This window comes from Rana temporaria, chromosome 1 (assembly GCF_905171775.1).
Source record: "Rana temporaria chromosome 1, aRanTem1.1, whole genome shotgun sequence".
NCBI lineage: Eukaryota > Metazoa > Chordata > Amphibia > Anura > Ranidae > Rana > Rana temporaria.
Genome location: NC_053489.1, coordinates 209683245 through 209701971, shown reverse-complemented (window position 1 = coordinate 209701971; position 18727 = coordinate 209683245). Strand labels below are relative to the sequence as shown.

The 18727-nt window shown below is 46.7% G+C and overlaps 1 long non-coding RNA gene across 1 annotated transcript; it reads left to right on the top strand.

The window, feature by feature from the left end:
* Positions 1-1210: 1210 nt before the first annotated feature.
* On the top strand, positions 1211-18210 carry LOC120924844. The gene is made up of 3 exons (XR_005746449.1): positions 1211-1314; positions 16828-16912; positions 18171-18210. It is a non-coding gene; the product is annotated as an uncharacterized LOC120924844 (long non-coding RNA).
* Positions 18211-18727: the final 517 nt, after the last annotated feature.

The following is an 18727-nucleotide window of genomic DNA, read 5'->3' as shown; positions in this document are numbered from 1 at the left end:
GGGAGAGGAGAGGTGGATGTGTATGAAAGGATGGCGACAAGCGGCACTGCAGGAGGGAGACGAGAGGTGTATGGAAGGACGGCGACGAGCGGAGCTGCAGGAGGAAGAGGAGAGGTGTATGGAAGGACGGCGACGAGCGGAGCTGCAGGAGGTAGAGGAGAGGTGGATGTGTATGAAAGGATGGCGACAAGCGGCACTGCAGGAGGGAGACGAGAGGCGGATGTGTATGGAAGGACGGCAACGAACGGTGCTGCAGGAGGGAGAGGAGAGACAGATGTGTATGGAAGGATGGCGACGAGCGGCGCTGCAGGAGGGAGAGGAGAGGTGGATGTGTATGGAAGGACTGCGACCAGCGGCCCTGCTAGGGTTGCCAGTTTTTCTTCAAGCCAAACCCAAACACTTTTGCAGCGCACAGCTATTTTTTTAGTATATACACATATAGGATAACAGACCTTGGACACCTTAGGGTGCTCCAAAGAGGATAGTAATGCAGCGTGCATAGTGCCCTCTCACCCTCCGGTTAGGCAAAGTTCCGAGCTACATTTATGTCTGAATAATGTGTCCGGGATTTAGGGGAACTGAAACCCGGACACATGATTCAAAACCCGGACTGTCCAGGTGAATCCTGGACAGGTGGCAACCCTAGGCGCTGCAGGAGGAAGAGGAGAGGTGGATTTGTATGGAAGGATGGCGACGAGCAGGGCCGCAGGAGGGAGAGGAGGATGTGTATGGAAGGACACCGACGAGTGGAGCTGCAGAGAGGAGAGGTGGATGTGTATGGAAGGACAGGGACAAGCGGCTCTGCAGGAGGGAGAGGAGAGGTGGATGTGTATGGAAGGATGGCAACGAGCGGGCACTGCAGGAGGGAGAGGTGGATGTGTATGGAAGGATGGCAACGAGCGGGCACTGCAGGAGGGAGAGGTGGCTGGGTGGACAGGGGGCAACACTTTTATTTGGCTCATAAATAACAGCACATATAGAAACTGGTGCTTTTTTCTCCATGTGCCAGTCTTTGTTAATCCCCAGTGAATTGGCGCTTGGTGTGCCCATTGTTTCCTCATGACACTACAGACTCCTCGGGCCTGCCTCTTCTGGGAGGCCATTTAATGAATAGTATGAACATTATTTTATTATAATAACATTATCATGGCATATATTAACAGAACTTTATTATCAGCACACACTGACAGGAAACAAAGCCTGCAGGTAGACCCCTGTGCCAGAGAGCAGCAGCAGCACTGAGGTACAGGAATGGCGCCATTTTGTCCAGCTTGTGGAGCAGCACCTGGACACGTCTGCAGCGGTCATATGATGGTAGGAGTAGTAGATAATGAGATGTCACAAGCAGAACGGCATCCTCCCCTCCCCCGTTTCCTCTTCCAGTGGTTCTCTCTTTCCAGATGCCAGTGCTGGGTGGATGGAGGAGGCGGGCTAGCACACTATATGTTGTTATTCATGCCTCTGTCTCTCTCATCTTGCATTCTGCACCCGCCTGAACACGAAGCTGCGTAACCACAGCAACCAGGCAGCTGGGACCGAGAGATGGGGGGTGGGTGAGAGAGATGGCATTCACCCCTTCACTGCCAGCCATGTTTCAGGGGGATGTAGGTGGGGGGTTGTATGTTACAAGACTCTGCCAGTCAGGCCGGGAAGTGGGTTGAACAATAAGACGTCAGGGAGGGTGTCAGAGACAACATGAGAGAATCCTGGCAGCAGAACGCCTGTCTTCTACTAAGGTGTGTTACCTCAGATCATGCTGTCCCTCACCTTACTAGAACACATTTATTCCACAAGTCTCCAGGCCATTTTATTTTTATTGCTTACAGCTAGACTCCAGGAAAACGAAATGTCCTGAATCCCAAGTATGGTTTTCACATGGGTGAGTTGTCCCAATGTAAGTATGCGTGTTCCTGCCCCATCCTTATGGAAGCAGAGAATCTCTATAGTCATCCTGTCTGTTTTCTGGCTCCTGTGCCAGGTGGCTGCTCTGCTGCATATTGAACACAGAGGGTCAATTGCTGGGCATGGGCGCCATTAAGGGAGCACCTTGAATTTTTCTCAATGAATGCAAACTGTTTAGTGATTGGATGAGGTGGAGCTGTAATGTCACAATCTCCAGTGAAAAATGCAAGACGTTCTCTGAATGGCGTTCATGCTGAGCGGGTGACCTACTATGGTTACAATGTAGCGGGGCAGCTGCTTGGCCCAGGGCCCAGAAGACAAGCTCTCCACCTCCACAGAGTTCCCACAGGTATGGAAGATGCATACTTAACCACTTCAGTCCCGGAAGAATTTACCCCCTTCCTTACCAGAGCACTTTTTGCGATTCGGCACTGCGCCGATTTAACTGACAATTGCGCGGCTTTGCGAAGTGGCTCCCAAACAAAATTTATGTCCTTTTTTTCCCCACAAATAGAGCTTTCTTTTGGTGGTATTTGATCACCTCTGCGGTTTTTATTTTTTGCACTATAAACAAAAATATAGCGAAAATTTTTGCTATAATAAATATCCCCCAAATTGTTATTTTTTTTTAAAATCACAATAAGCATATATTCATTGGTTTGCACGCGCCCCCTAGACGTCCGGGAAGCCCAGGACGTCATATGACGTCCACCCAGGATGGGAGATCTGTCATATGAATATGGGCGGGTAGGGAAGTGGTTAAAGTGGAGCTCCAGCCAAAAGGGGAAGTCTCGCTGTAAGCCACCTACCTCCTTTTCTCCAACTGATTTTTTTTGGGGGGGGGGTACCTAGTTTTGACAAGTACCAGTCCCACTTCTGCTCAGATCTCCTTGGTCATGGATGTCCAATCTGCGGCCCTCCAGCTGTCGCAGAGCTTCAAGTCCCATGGCATTGCAAGGCTGACAGTTGCAAGCATGACTCCCGAAGGCAGAGGCATGATGGAACTTGTAGTTCTGCAACAGCTTGAGGGCCACAGGTTGGACAATTCCTTGCATTACATTTTTTTTGAGGGATATCTAAAGGTTTTTTTTTTTTTTAAACAAACATGTCATACTTACCTCCTCTGTGCAGTTGGTTTTGCACAGAGTAGCCCCGATCCTCCTCTTCAGGGGTCCCTCAGCGGTGCTACTGGGTCCTCATCTTCTCGAGTGCCCCATTGGAGAGCCGCTCTCCCTCAGGACACTCATGTGGGCGCGCTCCCATGTCCTGCTGCTGCGTCTATTGACACAGACAGCAGGACTCAGCCCCACCACGCATAATTCAATTTAATTGACAGCGGTGGGAGCCAATGGCTGCGCTGCTATCAATCTATCTAATCAGGACCTGAGACACCGGCTGGAGCTAGTGTGCTCGTCCCCATCGCTGGAAAGACCGGGTTCAGGTAAGTAAAAGGGGGGCTCTGGGGAGCAGCTGTATCACAGGAGGTTTTCCACCTTAATCTAAAAATCCTGAAGGTTTACAACCCCTTTTAACCACTTCACCCCCGAACCATATTGCTGGTCAATGACCAGGCCACTTTTTGCGATTCAGCACTGTGTCGCTTTAACTGACAATTGTGCTGTCCTGCGACGTGGCTCTCAAACAAAATTGGCATCCTTTTTTTCCCATAAATAGAGCTTTCTTTTGGTGGTATTTGATCACCTCTGCGGTTTTTATTTTTTGCGCTATAAACAAAAATAGAGCGTCAATTTTAAAAAAAAATGAATATTTTTTACTTTTTGCTGTAATAAATATCCCCAAAAATATAAAAAAATATGTTTTCCTCAGTTTAGGCCGATACGTATTCTTCTACCTATTTTTCGTTAAAAAAAAACGCAATAAGCGTTTATTGATTGGTTTGCGCAAAAGTTATAGCGTCTACAAAATAGGGCATAGTTGTATGGCATTTTTATTAATATTTTTTTTTTACTAGTAATGGCGGCGATCAGCGATTTTTATCGATACTGCGACCTTATGGCGGACACTTTTGACACATATTTGGGACCATTGGCATTTTTATAGCGATCAGTGTTATAAAAATGCATTGGTTACTATAAAAATGCCACTGGCAGGGAAGGAGTTAACACTAGGGGACGAGGAAGGGGTTAATTATGTTCCCTGTGTGTGTTCTTACTGAAGGTTGGGTGGGACTGACTTGGGGAAATGACAGATCGCTGTTCATACATTGTATAAACAGACAATCAGGCATTTCTCCCCCTGACAGGACCGGGAGCTGTGTGTCTACACGCTCAGCTCTCGGTTCTTGCTCTTTAACGAGCGATCGCGGGTGCCCGGCGGTGATCGTGTCTGCCGGGCACGCGCGTCAGGACCAGGGGCGCGCACACGCCCCTATTGGCTGAATTGCGAGATGACGTATAGCTACGTGATCTCGCGCAGCCGAGCCAACCTGCCGCCGTATAACTGCGGTTTACTACCGCTTTAATCTCTAAAATTGGAAAATTATTATAGCTGTATGCCCTTTTACTGTAGAATTGAAAAAAAAAAAAACTATCACTGGAGACTGCAGGGGGGATTGTGTATGTTGACAGGGCAGAGAAACAGCAGCATACTTATCTTTCCAGTGAACAGCTGTGCAGGGGGGTGTGCCAGCACAAGGCTGGCCATTGGAGGATAAGCAGGCTGTGTTATCATGCCTAGCATGGTCGGTTTGAAATAGGAAGACAATGGGACGGGCTGGATCACCAGGTATTTCACACAAAGGAAGAAATACAAAAATAACAAGATCATTATTAACCACTTAACCCCCGGACCATATTGCTGGTCAAAGACCAGAGCACTTTTTGCGATTGGGCACTGCGTCGCTTTAACTGACAATTGCGCGGTCGTACGACGTGGCTCCCAAACAAAATTAGCGACCTTTTTTTCCCCACAAATAGAGCTTTATTTTGGTGGTATTTGATCACCTCTGCGGTTTTTAGTTTTTGCGCTATAATTAAAAATAGAGCGACAATTTTGAAAAAAAATGAATATTTTTTACTTTTTGCTGTAATAAATATCCCCCAAAAATATATATAAAAAAAATATTTTTCTTCAGTTTAGGCCGAGACGTATTCTTCTACATATTTTTCGTAAAAAAAATCGCAATAAGCGTTTATTGATTGGTTTGCGCAAAAGTTATAGCGTTTACAAAATAGGGGGTATTTTTATGGCATTTTTATTAATATTTTTTTTTACTAGTAATGGCGGCAAACAGCGTTTTTTTTCGGTACTGCGACATTATGGCGGACACTTCGGACACTTGACACATTTTTGGGACCATTGGCATTTTTATAGCGATCAGTGCTATAAAAATGCATTGGATTACTATAAAAATGCCACTGGCAGTGAAGGGGTTAACACTAGAGGGCAGGGAAGGGGTTAAGTATGTTCCATGGGTGTGTTCTAACTGTAGGGGGGGTGGACTCACTAGGGGAAATAACTGATCGCTGTTCATACATTGTATGAACAGAAGATCAGCATTTCTCTCCCTGAAAGGACCGGGAGCTGTGTGTTTACACATACAGCTCCCAGTCCCCGCTCTGTAACGAGCGATCGCGTGTGCCCGGCAGTCGGGGGCGAGCGGGGCGCGCGCGCCCCTAGTGGCCTGCGCGAGAGCCGACGTAGAGCTACGGGCTCTCGCGCAGGGGAGTCTACCTGCCGCCGTAAAAAGACGGCATTTCCATAAATGATCTGTTTGTTTTCTGACTAATGTCTCCAGATAGGAATAATCAATCTATAGTCAACAACCCAATCGATATGACACACATGGGGAAGTTGGAGGATACGATTGTAAGTTGTCGATTGCATCTCTGTTTCAACAATGCAATCTGATCAACTGAAATACAATTGGACTCATTACCAAAGCATCTTAGTGCTGCCATCCGAAATTATAAATAGTAATTTTTCTACCCTGGCCGATGTAAATCAAACAGGAGGGAAGTTATGGTTATTCGTTTGCAAATTCGATCATTGTGACGAAATTGCACACGGGTCAGATAATAAATAAGAAGTGTATATGGGTGCCATTACACCATTGCACATTTTTTAATAGTCTTTTTTAATAGTCATGTGTCGTGGCGAGTATGATGTGGGGTCAGCCATCTTCTACCTCCTCTTAGATCCCATACACACTATTAGATTTTCTTTAGATTTTTGTCTTCAGATTTACCAAAACCATATAATAAGAGGTCAATAGAAGCATAAAAATAGGCGAGACCCAAAGTCCCCTACAGAAAATCTAATAGTGTGTATGGGGTCTAAGGTCTTCCTAAAAAGGAGTTCCAACATTTCAACACTGAGCAGTGCCTATAGAACTTCAGCAACAAGGAAGACTGGACTCCATAGACTAGTAAGTATGAGTGTTTTTTTTTTTTTTTTTTTTTACCATACAGGGACAATTATTAGATAGTTGAACTTTAGGCTGGCAATACATTTATTTTTATTATTTCAGGTACCTAATTAAGCCCCATACACACTATTAGACTTTCTGCAGATTTTTGTCTTCAGATTTACCAAAACCATGTAGTGTAAGGGCCTACAATAAGAAAAACAAAAAGCGGCGCCCTCTAAGCGTAGTAAGAAGTTTAATGAGGACAAACAACAACAAATCATATAGGAGGTTACTCACAAGGATACAGAGATTAAGGGTATTGGAATAATGGTGTCATCTGAGACTTGCATCTGGAGTGTGAGGACTCTGCTGATGGGATCTTCTTGCAGGCTTCAGGCAGCGTGATGGTGGATCCACACAGTGGGGGCCGGGGGGCGGTATCTCTGGGGGTCCCTCGATGGTATTACAGCACTGTTAGTTAGGAGAGACAGGCCGGCAGGCAGAGACGCCACATTCGGCGCAGTGGAACGCAGCCGTGGAGCGCAAACAGCTGAGCGTCACTTCCGGGTACAGTCTCAGGGCGGTGCACGCGTTCGAGACATGCGTGTCTCTTCGTCAGGCTCTGTCGATGTGGCGTCTCTGCCTGCCGGCCTGTCTCTCCTAACTAACAGTGCTGTAATACCATCGAGGGACCCCCAGAGATACCGCCCCCCGGCCCCCACTGTGTGGATCCACCATCACGCTGCCTGAAGCCTGCAAGAAGATCCCATCAGCAGAGTCCTCACACTCCAGATGCAAGTCTCAGATGACACCATTATTCCAATACCCTTAATCTCTGTATCCTTGTGAGTAACCTCCTATATGATTTGTTGTTGTTTGTCCTCATTAAACTTCTTACTACGCTTAGAGGGCGCCGCTTTTTGTTTTTCTTATTGTTGTTCCAGAACCACTTCTTCTCGACAGCTGGCAGCCCTCCAAGCAAGAGTGTATATATTCTATTTAAAACATGTTGTGCTACAGTCTCATGAATTCTCCAATGGACTGAATTTTTATCACAAATAATTTTTATCATCTTTTTTAAAAAAACTCTTTTTTAAAAAAACTTTTTTCCCTTCAGTATACTTATTTTGATTATATATCAACTCTCTCATGGACAGCTGAATCGATCACAGCCCCTTTCCCCCCCCCCCCATAAAATCCTTTCCATGTTTATTCTTCAATCGTTTCAGCTTTCACATGAGTTTTCACCATTTCTTTTCCCCTTTCCCTTATATTTCCATCTCCTACATTTCATTTCTTGTGAGCGCTTGATTTTATTTGTTTTTTGTCTAGTGTAAGGGCCTGCCTGATTGCATACAAATTTAAACTCTTAAGCCCTGTACACACAAACCGACCGATGGACCGTTTTCATCAGACAAACCGATCGTATCTGGTTTTACGATCGGTTCTAGTTTTATTTCCATCGGTGTAAAAAAATAGAACATGTTTTAAATTTTTCCTATGGATAGAAAAATTTGATCGTCTGTTCCATACTCCATCAGTCAAAAATCCATGCATGCTCAGAATTAAGTCGACGCATGCTTGGAAGCATTGAACGTCATTTTTTCCGTCTCGTCGTAGTGTTGTACGTCACCGCGTTTGGACACGATCAGATTTTTGACCGATGGTGTGTAGGCAAGACTGAAGAAAGTCAGCTTCATCGGATATCCGACGAAAAAATCCATCGGATTAGATTCCATCAGATATCCGATCGTGTCTACAGGACTTTAAGGTTTGACCTAATTATATGGTTTTGGTAAATCTGAAGACAAAAATTTGCAGAAAATCTAATAGTGTGTATGGGGTCTTATATAGCGCCGTCAATTTACGCAGCGCTTTACATATACATTGTACATTCATATAAGTCCCTACCCTCAAGGAGCTTGCAATCTAAGGTCCCGAACTCACATTCATACTAACACATACTAGGGCCAATTTAGAAAGGATCCAATTAACCTACCGGCATGTCTTTGGAGTGTGGGAGGAAACCAGAGTTTCCAGAGGAAACCCATGCAGACACAGGGAGAACATGCAAACTCCAGGCAGGTAGTGTCCTGGTTGGGATTGGAACCAGCAACTCCTTTTTGCTGCTAGGCGAAACTGCTGCCCATGTTAAGATTTCTCTCAATTCCCTCTTCCATAAATAGAAAACTTGACTTGTATTGACCTGGGTGGTGCTGACAGAACAAATGTCAGCCAATTCAGCAGAAATCGGTAAAAATTTGATCTGTGTGCTGCCAACTTTAGTTTCACCTAGGTATGGTGGGATTCCTTTTTAACCACTTCCCGTCCGGCCTATAACAGAATGAATGCCGGGCGGTGGTTCAGTTTTCCTGACTGGATGTCATATGACGTCCAGCAGGATAAAATGCCGTTGTGCAGCACGGCGATCAGTGGTGCTGTGTGTCACTCTGACAACGCATCTCCGATCGTGGTAAGGAGCCTCTGACGGTGGCTCCTTACTACGTGATCAGCTTTGACCAATCACAGCATGAAACAGGAAGTGCCAGTAAACGGCTTTCTGGGTTCGCGCTAACAGGGAGAGCCGATCGGCTGTTTAGCAAAAAATAAAAACCCCAGTGGTGATCAAATACCACCAAAAAAAAAGCTGTTTGAGGGAAGAAAATTATAAAAATTCAGTTTGGGTACAGTGTTGCATGACTGCACAATTGTCATTCTGAGGCCCCATACACACGAGAGGATCCATCCGCTGAAAAATCTCAGCGGATCGGTTTCAGCGGATAGATCCCCTGGTGTGTACGTTCCAGCGGATATTTATCCGCGGATATTTCCGATTTCCAGCAGATAAAAATTTGTAGACATGCTAACAAATCTATCTGCTGGAATCGGCTCCAGCGGATCGATCCGGTGGTCTGAACAGACTCACCGGATCGATCCGTCCAAATCCATCCCCCGCATGCGTCGTAATGATTCGACGCATGCGTGGAAGTCCTTATATGACAGCGTCGCGCACGTCGCCGCGTCATCATCGCGGCGACGGCGCGACACGTCACCGCGATGGGAATTCGGCGCGGATTTTGATCCGATGGTGTGTACACTCCATCGGATAAAAAATCCTCAGAGGATTTATCCGCGGATACGGTCCGGCGGACCGTATCCGCGGATCAATCCTATCGTGTGTACCAGGCCTAAGTGAAATAGCGCTGAAAACTGTAAATTGTCCTGGGCAGGAAGGGGTGAAAAGTGTCTGGTAATGAAGTGGTTAAAGCGGAGTTCCACCTAAAAATGGAACTTCCACTTAATCCACTCCTTGCCCCCTTACATGCCACATTTGGCATGTAATTTTTTTTGGGGGGGGGGGAGTGGGGGCTTCAGGAGGAGTGGGACTTCCTGTCCCACTTCCTCCTTCCGCCGAGGGGCTGGTAAGGATGAATAGCTTAATCGCCTTATTGCAGCCCCTCCCTGTAGGCGAGCGCCTGTCCAATCGGACGGCGCCGCTCGTGCATGCGCAGTGGGTGCCTGGCCGTTAAGCCGAAAGCTGTCACTGCCGGGTGCCCACACTGGAACCATGGAGCAGGTAAGTGTATGTTTATTAAAAGCCAGCAGCTACACTTTTTGTAGCTGCTGACTTTTAATAAACTTAAAAAAAGGCTGGAACACCCCTTTAAATTGGCCATGCACTTTACAATCTGATTGTATGATGACCTTTAGTTCAGCCAAGAAGAAGTAAAAGTTGTACTTAAACCATCCATTTTATTTTTATTCAGTCAGTTAGGCTCTCATATTACGCAGCTCTAAAGAACAGTAACATACAGTAGTTGGCAAGGCTGAATAAAGTCACCAGTCCAGCTAATTCAACATGTGTTTGTGTGTGTTTAAGAAGTTTGTCTAAACAGATTGTAAGCTGTATAGCCAGCTTTAAAGATAAGACCCTGCAGTTTAGGTGTGTGTGTAAGTATGACACTCTTCCATCTCTGTATATTAGATTCTGCTCTTGCTTATTCTGTGTGCTTTTACTGTGACATTCACGGAAGGCAGGTGCATACGTACAGGGGTCACAATAACGACCCGGCCCCAAGTTCCAGGGGGGCCTGTGCAGCTACCTGGACACCTGGATGGGAGGGGTGGCATATAGAGAAACCAATCCCCTCCATTTTCCCCCTTTCAGCGACTGCAGAAGAAAAATGAAGGGAATTGGTTGCTCTACATTCCACCCCTCCTATCCTGCCCTGAAGGTTCTAGTTACATGTTGACTGAAGGTTAGTGTTTCCAATGCAAAATAGACATATTAATGCCAGCGATAGGACATATGAAAGCAGACCTTCACTCTTCTTTTCTGTTTTAACTAGTATTGCTACTTTTTTTTTAACACATCCACATAAAGGACATAGCACCAGCTGATTGCAGCCTCCAGGAATACCCATGTCATGCATCCCAGGAGGCTTCATACCAGTCTTCATCAGATGTGCATGAGCACAGTTATCAGAGGGCTGGCTGCTAGAACCCTGTAGAGACAGCCACCTCCCAATGACACAAAGAGGAAGATTGCGGTGCAGGATGAAAACTGTGGGATAGGAAGATGTCTTTAAAGGCTTCCAAAGTTGATCGATAACAATATGATTGTGACTGGCTCAGAAAGTGAGCCTGGAAATCACTGAAAAATATTGTCAACTCTGGAAAATAGGTTTAATATTAAACATTATAACAAGTTAAGCAAGCTGTTTTTTCTCATTTAGGCCAGGTTTACACTGGTATGACATACGTTCCAACTTTGGGAGCACATGTCGCATGACGTGTATAAATCAATGGTTCCCTATGAGAGCCGTCTTAACTAGTCTGTCACAAGTTGGTCCAACTTTGAAAAAGGTTCCTGCACTGCTTTTGATCCCAATTTGGTCCTGAGCTCATTGAATATCATTGAAGTCAGATCAAAGTCGGATCATCATCTTGACTGATCCGAAGGGGAACCCTACAGCAAAATGTAAAAAAAAAAAAAACGCTGTTTGGGCCCCCCCAAGACCATACCAGAGCCTTCGGGCTGGTCTGGATTTTGAAGGGGAGTCCCCAGTCTGGTCTGGATTTTAAAGGGGAGCCCCCATGCCCAAATAAAACAAAAATGGCATGGGGTCCCCCTCAAAATACATACCAGACCCTCGATTCGAGCACACAGCCTGGCAGGTCAGGAAAGCCACTCCCTTCCCCCCCCCCCCACTCCTGGACCATACCAGGCCACATGCCCTCAACATGGGGAGGTTGGGGCAGTGCTCCCCGTCATCTGGAGACCCCACCCCCTTGTGAAGTCATTGCCCCATCATGTCCCGGGTGGTAATGTCACAAGGGGGCGGGGTCTCCGTTTGGGAGAAGAACCAGAGGAAGAATCGGCAGTGGAAGAAGACATCAGCGCAGCGATAAGAACTGAAAGGATGAAGACATCACCTTAGGCAGAAGAAATTAGAGGGAGAAGAGATGCTGGAGCTGCTTTAATAAAGAACTTTGCTAAAAACCTGTGTTTTTGGATGAATGGGTAGGGGTACAATGTACCCCATACTCATTAACATAGGGTGGGGGCAGGGATCTGGATGCCCCCTTGTTAAACCACAGCCCAGTGTTGTCGGGAAGAGGCCCTTGTCCCTATCAACATGGGGACAAGGTGCTTTGGGGGGGCTGAGCTCCCCCTGCCCCAAAGCACCCACCTCCCTTATTTAGAGGGCATGTGGCCTGGTATGGTACAGGGGGTGGGGGGTGCTTGCTCACCCCCCCCCCCCTTTCCTGATCTGCCGGCCTGCGTGCTTGGATAAGGGTCTGGTATGGATTTTGAGGGGACTCCCTTTTGCGCGGGGCATACCAGACTCAAAGGGCCTGGTATTGTCAGGATCAAAGTCAGATACTGTTCATTGAAGTTGGATGGAGGTCGGACATTAACCACTTAAGGACCGGAAGGATTTACCCCCTTAATGACCAGGCCATTTTTAGCAATACAGCACTGTGTTGCTTTAACTGACAATTGAACTGTCATGCAACATTGTACACAAACAAAATGTATGTCCTTTTTTCCCCCCACCAATAGAGCTTTCTTTTGGTGGTATTTGATCACCTCTGCGTTTTTATTTGCACTATACAAAAAAAGAGCAACAATTTTGAAAAAAAAAAATAAAAAAATTATTTTCGTCCATGGACGGACACAGCTTCCTTAAATCTTGACAAAGTGGGTTATGTTCCGTCTATTAGGAGAGGACTAGGCAGACATGTTAGATATAACATGAGATTGTTGTTGCCGCTATGTGACGCAGGTCTTCATTGCGGGCGGCCATTTTCTTGTAGTCTGCGCCCCTCAGTCGTTTGGCAGACATTTTGGGGGTGTTTTTTTCTTACTGATTTGGCCTCTAGTCCTGGATAGATTTCCTGAACGACGTGAATATCGTTGTTCACATCACAGAACACCTCAGACACACGCTGTGTGCAGAGGGAGAGCGGACTTACTTGGGTGGTGAGTTCCCTGGGTCAGAGCAGCTAGGAGGGTGGACATTTTTTTGTGTCATTGCCTTGACTTGCTCCCTATAGGCTGTCAGTGTGTGTGCATGGAGTTGGTAGCTGGAGCTTTTTACCCAGACATTCAAGTGGCAGCAACCAGTGCCCCTGCACCTGCAGTGTCTATGGACACTTTGTCAGCTGTCCTGGTGCCATTTGTTGCCAGGGTGTATGGGGGGTAAAAACGCACCCCCTCCCCCCGCCATCTCCTAAGGAATGCTCTGACTCAGACTCGGGCCTGGCTGCGGCACAGGACCCCGATTCTTAGGTGTCAGAGGATGCGGACCAAGACCGTCCGGACAGTGAGGAGGACTCCTTGTCCGGGTCAGCGCACGACAGAGCACTTGTGGTAACATTTGTCACCACAGTGAGGGACACTTTTCTTTTTTATAAATATCTTTATTAGTTTTCCATATAAACACAACATTATAACTTAATACATACAATTTTGTAGTGAGGGACACTCTTAAGCTGGAGGATACAGCTGGGACATCCACTGTGGTGTCAGTTATTTTTGAGTCTCACAAACCGACCCGCTCTGTTACGGTTTTTCCTTATGTATCTTACTTTGACAAGTTCATAGATAAGGAATGGGAAGGTCCTTTGTGGTCCCTTTAGCGCATGGCGGTCCATTACCCATTTGAAGAGAGCCTTTTTGAAAAAATGGGCTTCTCCCCTGGTCGTTGACACCCTGGTTTATGGTTGAAAGGTAATCACTATCCCAGCAGAGGGGACCCCTGCTTTTAAGGACCTTACTGATAGGAGCATCAGCTCTACCCAAAATGCGTGACACTGGCTGACCAGTTGGTTCAGGGCCTTGTGTATTCTGTGATGCCACTCTGGATGTGGCCCCTTTAATCTCCAGGGACTCTGTTTCTACGGTTGTATTACGCCGCCTGATTTGGCTTAAATTAAGCTTAAAAAAAAAAAAAAAAGAAAGCTCTGGCAGTTTGTCTTTCAAAGGTGGGAGGCTCTTTGTTGCCTCGCTGGACGACATTATTAAGAATGTCACTGGGGGTAGGAGCACACTTCTCCCTCAGTCCACTAACAGTAAGGAGCCGCGCCATATGCCGGGGCCCTCCTTTTTCCACATCAAAGCAGTATTTTCATCAGTCAGGGCCTGCTGGCAGACCCTCCCAAGCCGACGAAGGTCAAGCTGGGGGACAGAAGCGTCCCTGGGTGCGCAAGCAAGCCCTCCCTGCTTTCCGACATGTGGGTTTGTGTAGTGGTGACTTCAGGGTACAAGATCGAGTTTCTTTCAGATTCTTTCCCTCAAATCTTCCTCTCCTTCCGGCTCTTCGGAATGCCCTAACGGGGGCTTACAGGACTTTCTGCGGTATGGGGTAAACATACCTGTACCGCTGCAGGAAAGGTTTCAGGTTTTCTACTCGAATCTGTCCGTGGTCCCAAAGACGGACAGTGTTTCATCCAATTCTAGACCTCAAGGCCCTCAATGCCTTGTGAAGGTTCGGAATTTCAGGATGGAATCGGTTCGCTCGGTGGTCGCAGCACTCCATCCAGGGATCTTTCTTGGGTCCTGGGTCATTAGGGATGCATGCTTGCATGTCCCCTTCTGCGTCAGGCATCAGAGGTTCCTGAGTTTTGGGTCAGGGAGGACCACTATCGATTTCTGGCTGTCCCTTTTGGCATAGCTTCGGCACCAAGAGTTTTCACCATGGTGCTAGCCCCAATTCTGGCCTTTCTGTAACAGCGAGGCATTGCTATCGTGAGCTACTTAGACAATCTGCTTAGAGTAGATAATTAGAGGAGGACGTGTCTATAACCAGTCAAACCAATTTGGTTGGGTACTGAACCTCCAGTGGTCGGTGTTAGTACTGACTCAGCGCCTGGACTACCTGGGGTTGTTTCTGGACTACTCGGAGGAGAGACATTTTCTTCCTCTGGAGAAGTTATAGACCAGGGGTGCCCGACCAGCTCTCTGATGTGGCCCGCAACCTCCTGCTCTGGGATGGAATAGAATAGAATACTGTTAATAAAGGTCATTTTATTACTAAAATCACAGTGCATATCTGGGCATATCTCTTCTGCAGTGGTTACTGGGCTACTTTCAAACTAATCTGCAGGTTAGAAGGTGGGTCTACTATGCCTACAGCCATGAATAAGCACTGATTTTGTGCGAAACGTCGGCTGTTCCCCTGTTCCTGTTGTTTTGATCTGGTGATGTATCTGCTGTTCATTTAATAAAAGACAACCTGTACGGTTTTTGGAGTGCGGCCATCCATCCTTCATCTATCTTTTATGCTAATCTGCAGGTTACCTGCACTAAGCCATAGACTTCTGTTATTACCTGCGTGTTTGAGCTTTCTGAAAGTGTACCAAACCTGCAAAATATAATAGAAGTCTGGAAAGCCAAAGGTACACTGCATTGCTCCCACGGTGCAGGAAAAAACCGCAGCGCATCAGTGTAAAAGCAGCCATGGGCCCCTTTCACAGGTCAGTCCGACACAATTCGACCCTCCATGCACCTCTAAGGAGTGGCAGACATAAACCGACATGTGTCTAACTTCAATCCGATCCGCAAAAAAATAATAATAATAATAATAAGTCGCTTGTGTGGCCCTCATTCTTCAAAAGGTTGGGCACCCCTGTTATAGACGTTCCAGACTGCGGTAAGGTTGTGTCATTCCACAAATGGTCGTCTCTCCGTTTCTGCATGCAAGTCCTGGGTCTCATGGTAGCCTCCTTCGAGGCAGTACCGTATGCCCAATTCCACCTCGAGTCTTGTAGAGGAGAATTCTGTCCAAATGGAGCAGATCTCCATTGTCTCTGAATCATCTGATTCGGGTAAGTCACCTAGTCAGGGCCTCTCTGAGTTGGTGGCTGAGGGCCCCGGTCCTTCAGTCCGGGAAGTCATTCCTTCCTTTCCACTGGACTGTGATCACGACGGACGCCAGCCGGTTGGGGGGGAGTCTAGGGAGTTCAGTCGGCCCAAGGCTGCTGGACTCCGGTAGAATCCCGCCTGCCGATCAACGTCCTGGATCTTCGAGTGATTAGGCTATGCCTCTTCAAGTGGTCACAGGGCTACAATGGCGTCCAGTCGGGATTAAGCAGTCGGACAACTCCATGGTGGTGGCATATGTCAACCATCAAGGAGAAACAAGGAGTTCGGCTGCAGCGCCTAAATACCGCCTGAAAAACTCCTGCCCAGCCTTCTCAATGTGAAAGCCCGAGGGGACGAAGAGGGCTTTCACACTGAGGCGATGCGCTGGCAGGAGAGAAAAAAATCTCCTGCAAGCAGCATCTTTGGAGCGCTGAGAGGAGCGGTTTGTTTACCGCTCCTTCCCATTTAAAACAATGGGAAACCGCGGTAATACCGCCCGCAATGCGCCTCTGCAGAGGCGCATTGCGGGCGGTATTAACCCTTTATCGGCTACTAGCGGGGGTTAATACTACACCGCTATCGGCGAATTCCGACGGTATAGCGCCGCTATTTTTAGTGCCGCTATACCGCCACCGCGCCTCCCGCCCCAGTGTGAAAGGGGCCTTAGATAAAATAGCTGTCCAAAAAACCAAGCCATTGATTTAAAGCACCTGCTCAAGATAAAGGAAAACCTGCAAACATGGCCTGTTGGGGGTACTTGAAGACAGGGTTGAGAACCAATGTTGTAATGGACATACATTTGCTTTTGTGTAAAGCTGTTCATACATGGATTGAAATTTGTCCGGTTCAGCAAGGTTTTGTCATGCTACAATGCAGGTGCATTACGTTGAAGTGTAATTCAAAATGAACTCCATGCTCTGTCAGATTTTAGCGACCTCCTATTCTCCCTGACACTGTAGGTAAGTCTTCGCCATCTTCATGCATAATGAGTGGCTATTGGACCTGCATTGTACTCAGTGATTTTAGACTGCAACTGTCAGCCAGAGCATCTGTAAATCTATACCTGTACATACAGGCGTCACACCATTCATAAATCTCTCACACAAAGAACTAAATATATTGCAGTAATGGTTTTACGTTCAGAACTTTGATAACTATTTTTTTTCTTTTTAATGCATTCATACAGTGGGTGGAGCCTGCTGGGTCCCTCATGAAGCCCTGCTCTCCGTAAAGGCTATGTACAGTGAGGATGTGGCCACTCATTTTACAAGGTAATATCTGGGTTTGCAGCGCTTTTTTATGCACACAAAGTGTATTTACTGTATATGCTTTGTGCCTATTGAAGAATATAGTTAAATTAAAGCTGTTGTGCTTGAAGTTCTTAGAAATGCTTTTACCCACTAACAGGCATTGAATGTTATGAATGAAAAAAAATCATAATTTCAGGGTATTCTAGAAACCTCATAATCTTGGGGAGTCTGTAGTGTGCAGCTTCCCGGACCTGCATTGAAAACCACACCTAGCTCTCCCCACAGTGCAATGCAGAGTGCCTCTATATAGGCTGTGAAGGTCACACACTGAATTGTACCATAGGTTGAGAGAATTTATTAATTTGGTGTTTCAAAAGTCAGAATCTACATTTTTTACAATGCCCAGGTTATAAAAAAGTGGGAGTATGGCCTCAAAAAGGAAATTATAATAAAGACAATAACGTACCATCATCCGGGTATTACCGGCGCTTCAGTGGAGATTTCCATGGGAGCCCCTACCCTCAGTCCATGCAAGACCCTGCATACTCTGTCACTTATATGGATACTTCCATGGTTGACAGAATACTGGTCAGCCACCAGTCACACCGGACCTCGCTCCCCAATTACCCCCCATACGTCCGGAACAGCTCCTGCCTTGTCCATAGCCAGCCTACCTGCCCCCTCACCATCGGGAATCTCTCTTTTTTTCTGGTCTCGGCCCCCTATGCATCCGTCGATGCAAATTGCTGTGGTGAGTTCTACCCCTGACCACCCCTTAAGGGGTAGCCCTGTCCCTCGTCCCCCTTCCCCCCTCCTGTTTCCCTTACTTTTTATTTTCCCCTCCCTCCCCTTCCCCCGTTCTTTCCTTTCCCTTCTGTTCTTTCTTCCCCCCCCTTTTCTCCCCCCCTCTTTCTCCTCCCATTCTCTTTTTCCTCTCTCCACCCTTCTTTCACCCCCCCGCCCCTTCTTCGTTCTTGCCCCTCCTTCCCCCTCCCCCCCTTTCCCTCTCCCCCCCCCTTCTTTCCTTCCCAACCCTTTCCCCCTTCCACCCTGATTTGTATTCACGTACTGGGCCCCTCTAATTCAGTGTATGCAACTTATTCAGAGATCATCGCACCATCCCCCATGTTTGCCGCGGTGGGATAATCACCTGGGCAGACCTTGGCTCCGCGCCTGCTTTATTACACATTGGGTAAATATTTTATTGTTATGTATATATAGTTATTGCTGAACTGCATTACATGTATTTTATTTTTCTTACTGCATTATTGTCTCTTAGATTGGTTCTCCTGAAGAAGCGGATACCCCGCGAAACTAGTCGAGAATCGACCAATCTTTAGTACATTATTTTTTAATGCAACATTTTAATTTAATAAATATATCTTTTTTACTCATTACTGTTTACTTTGACTTATCAGTACCGAGATAGTCCATACTTCAATTTGGCGGGTTTGTTCTGGGTTTAGCCTCAGCAACCATTCCCGCCCTCCCCCTTTAAATGCCCAGGTTATGTTGAATCAGGGCATACCATTTGGTACCAGGGGGGTATGTAGTATACATTTTTGAACTTACATGCTGTAATACTAAATAGTTAAAGGTGTAGTGTAACAGGAAATCTGCATAGCCACGCTATTAACTAATTGGCAATTAAGGTATAGGAGCAAAATGTGAAAGATCGAGCCACCCTGTGCCTGAGACAAACTGATGGATTGTGTGGTGAACAAAAGAAGCTGTCATTGGCAGATGTTAGCGTCCTGCAACTACATCCACCATCTGGGCTCTTAAGCATGCAGTTGTTGCCAATCAAATATTGATGTGCAGCAGTAATTTTGCCTA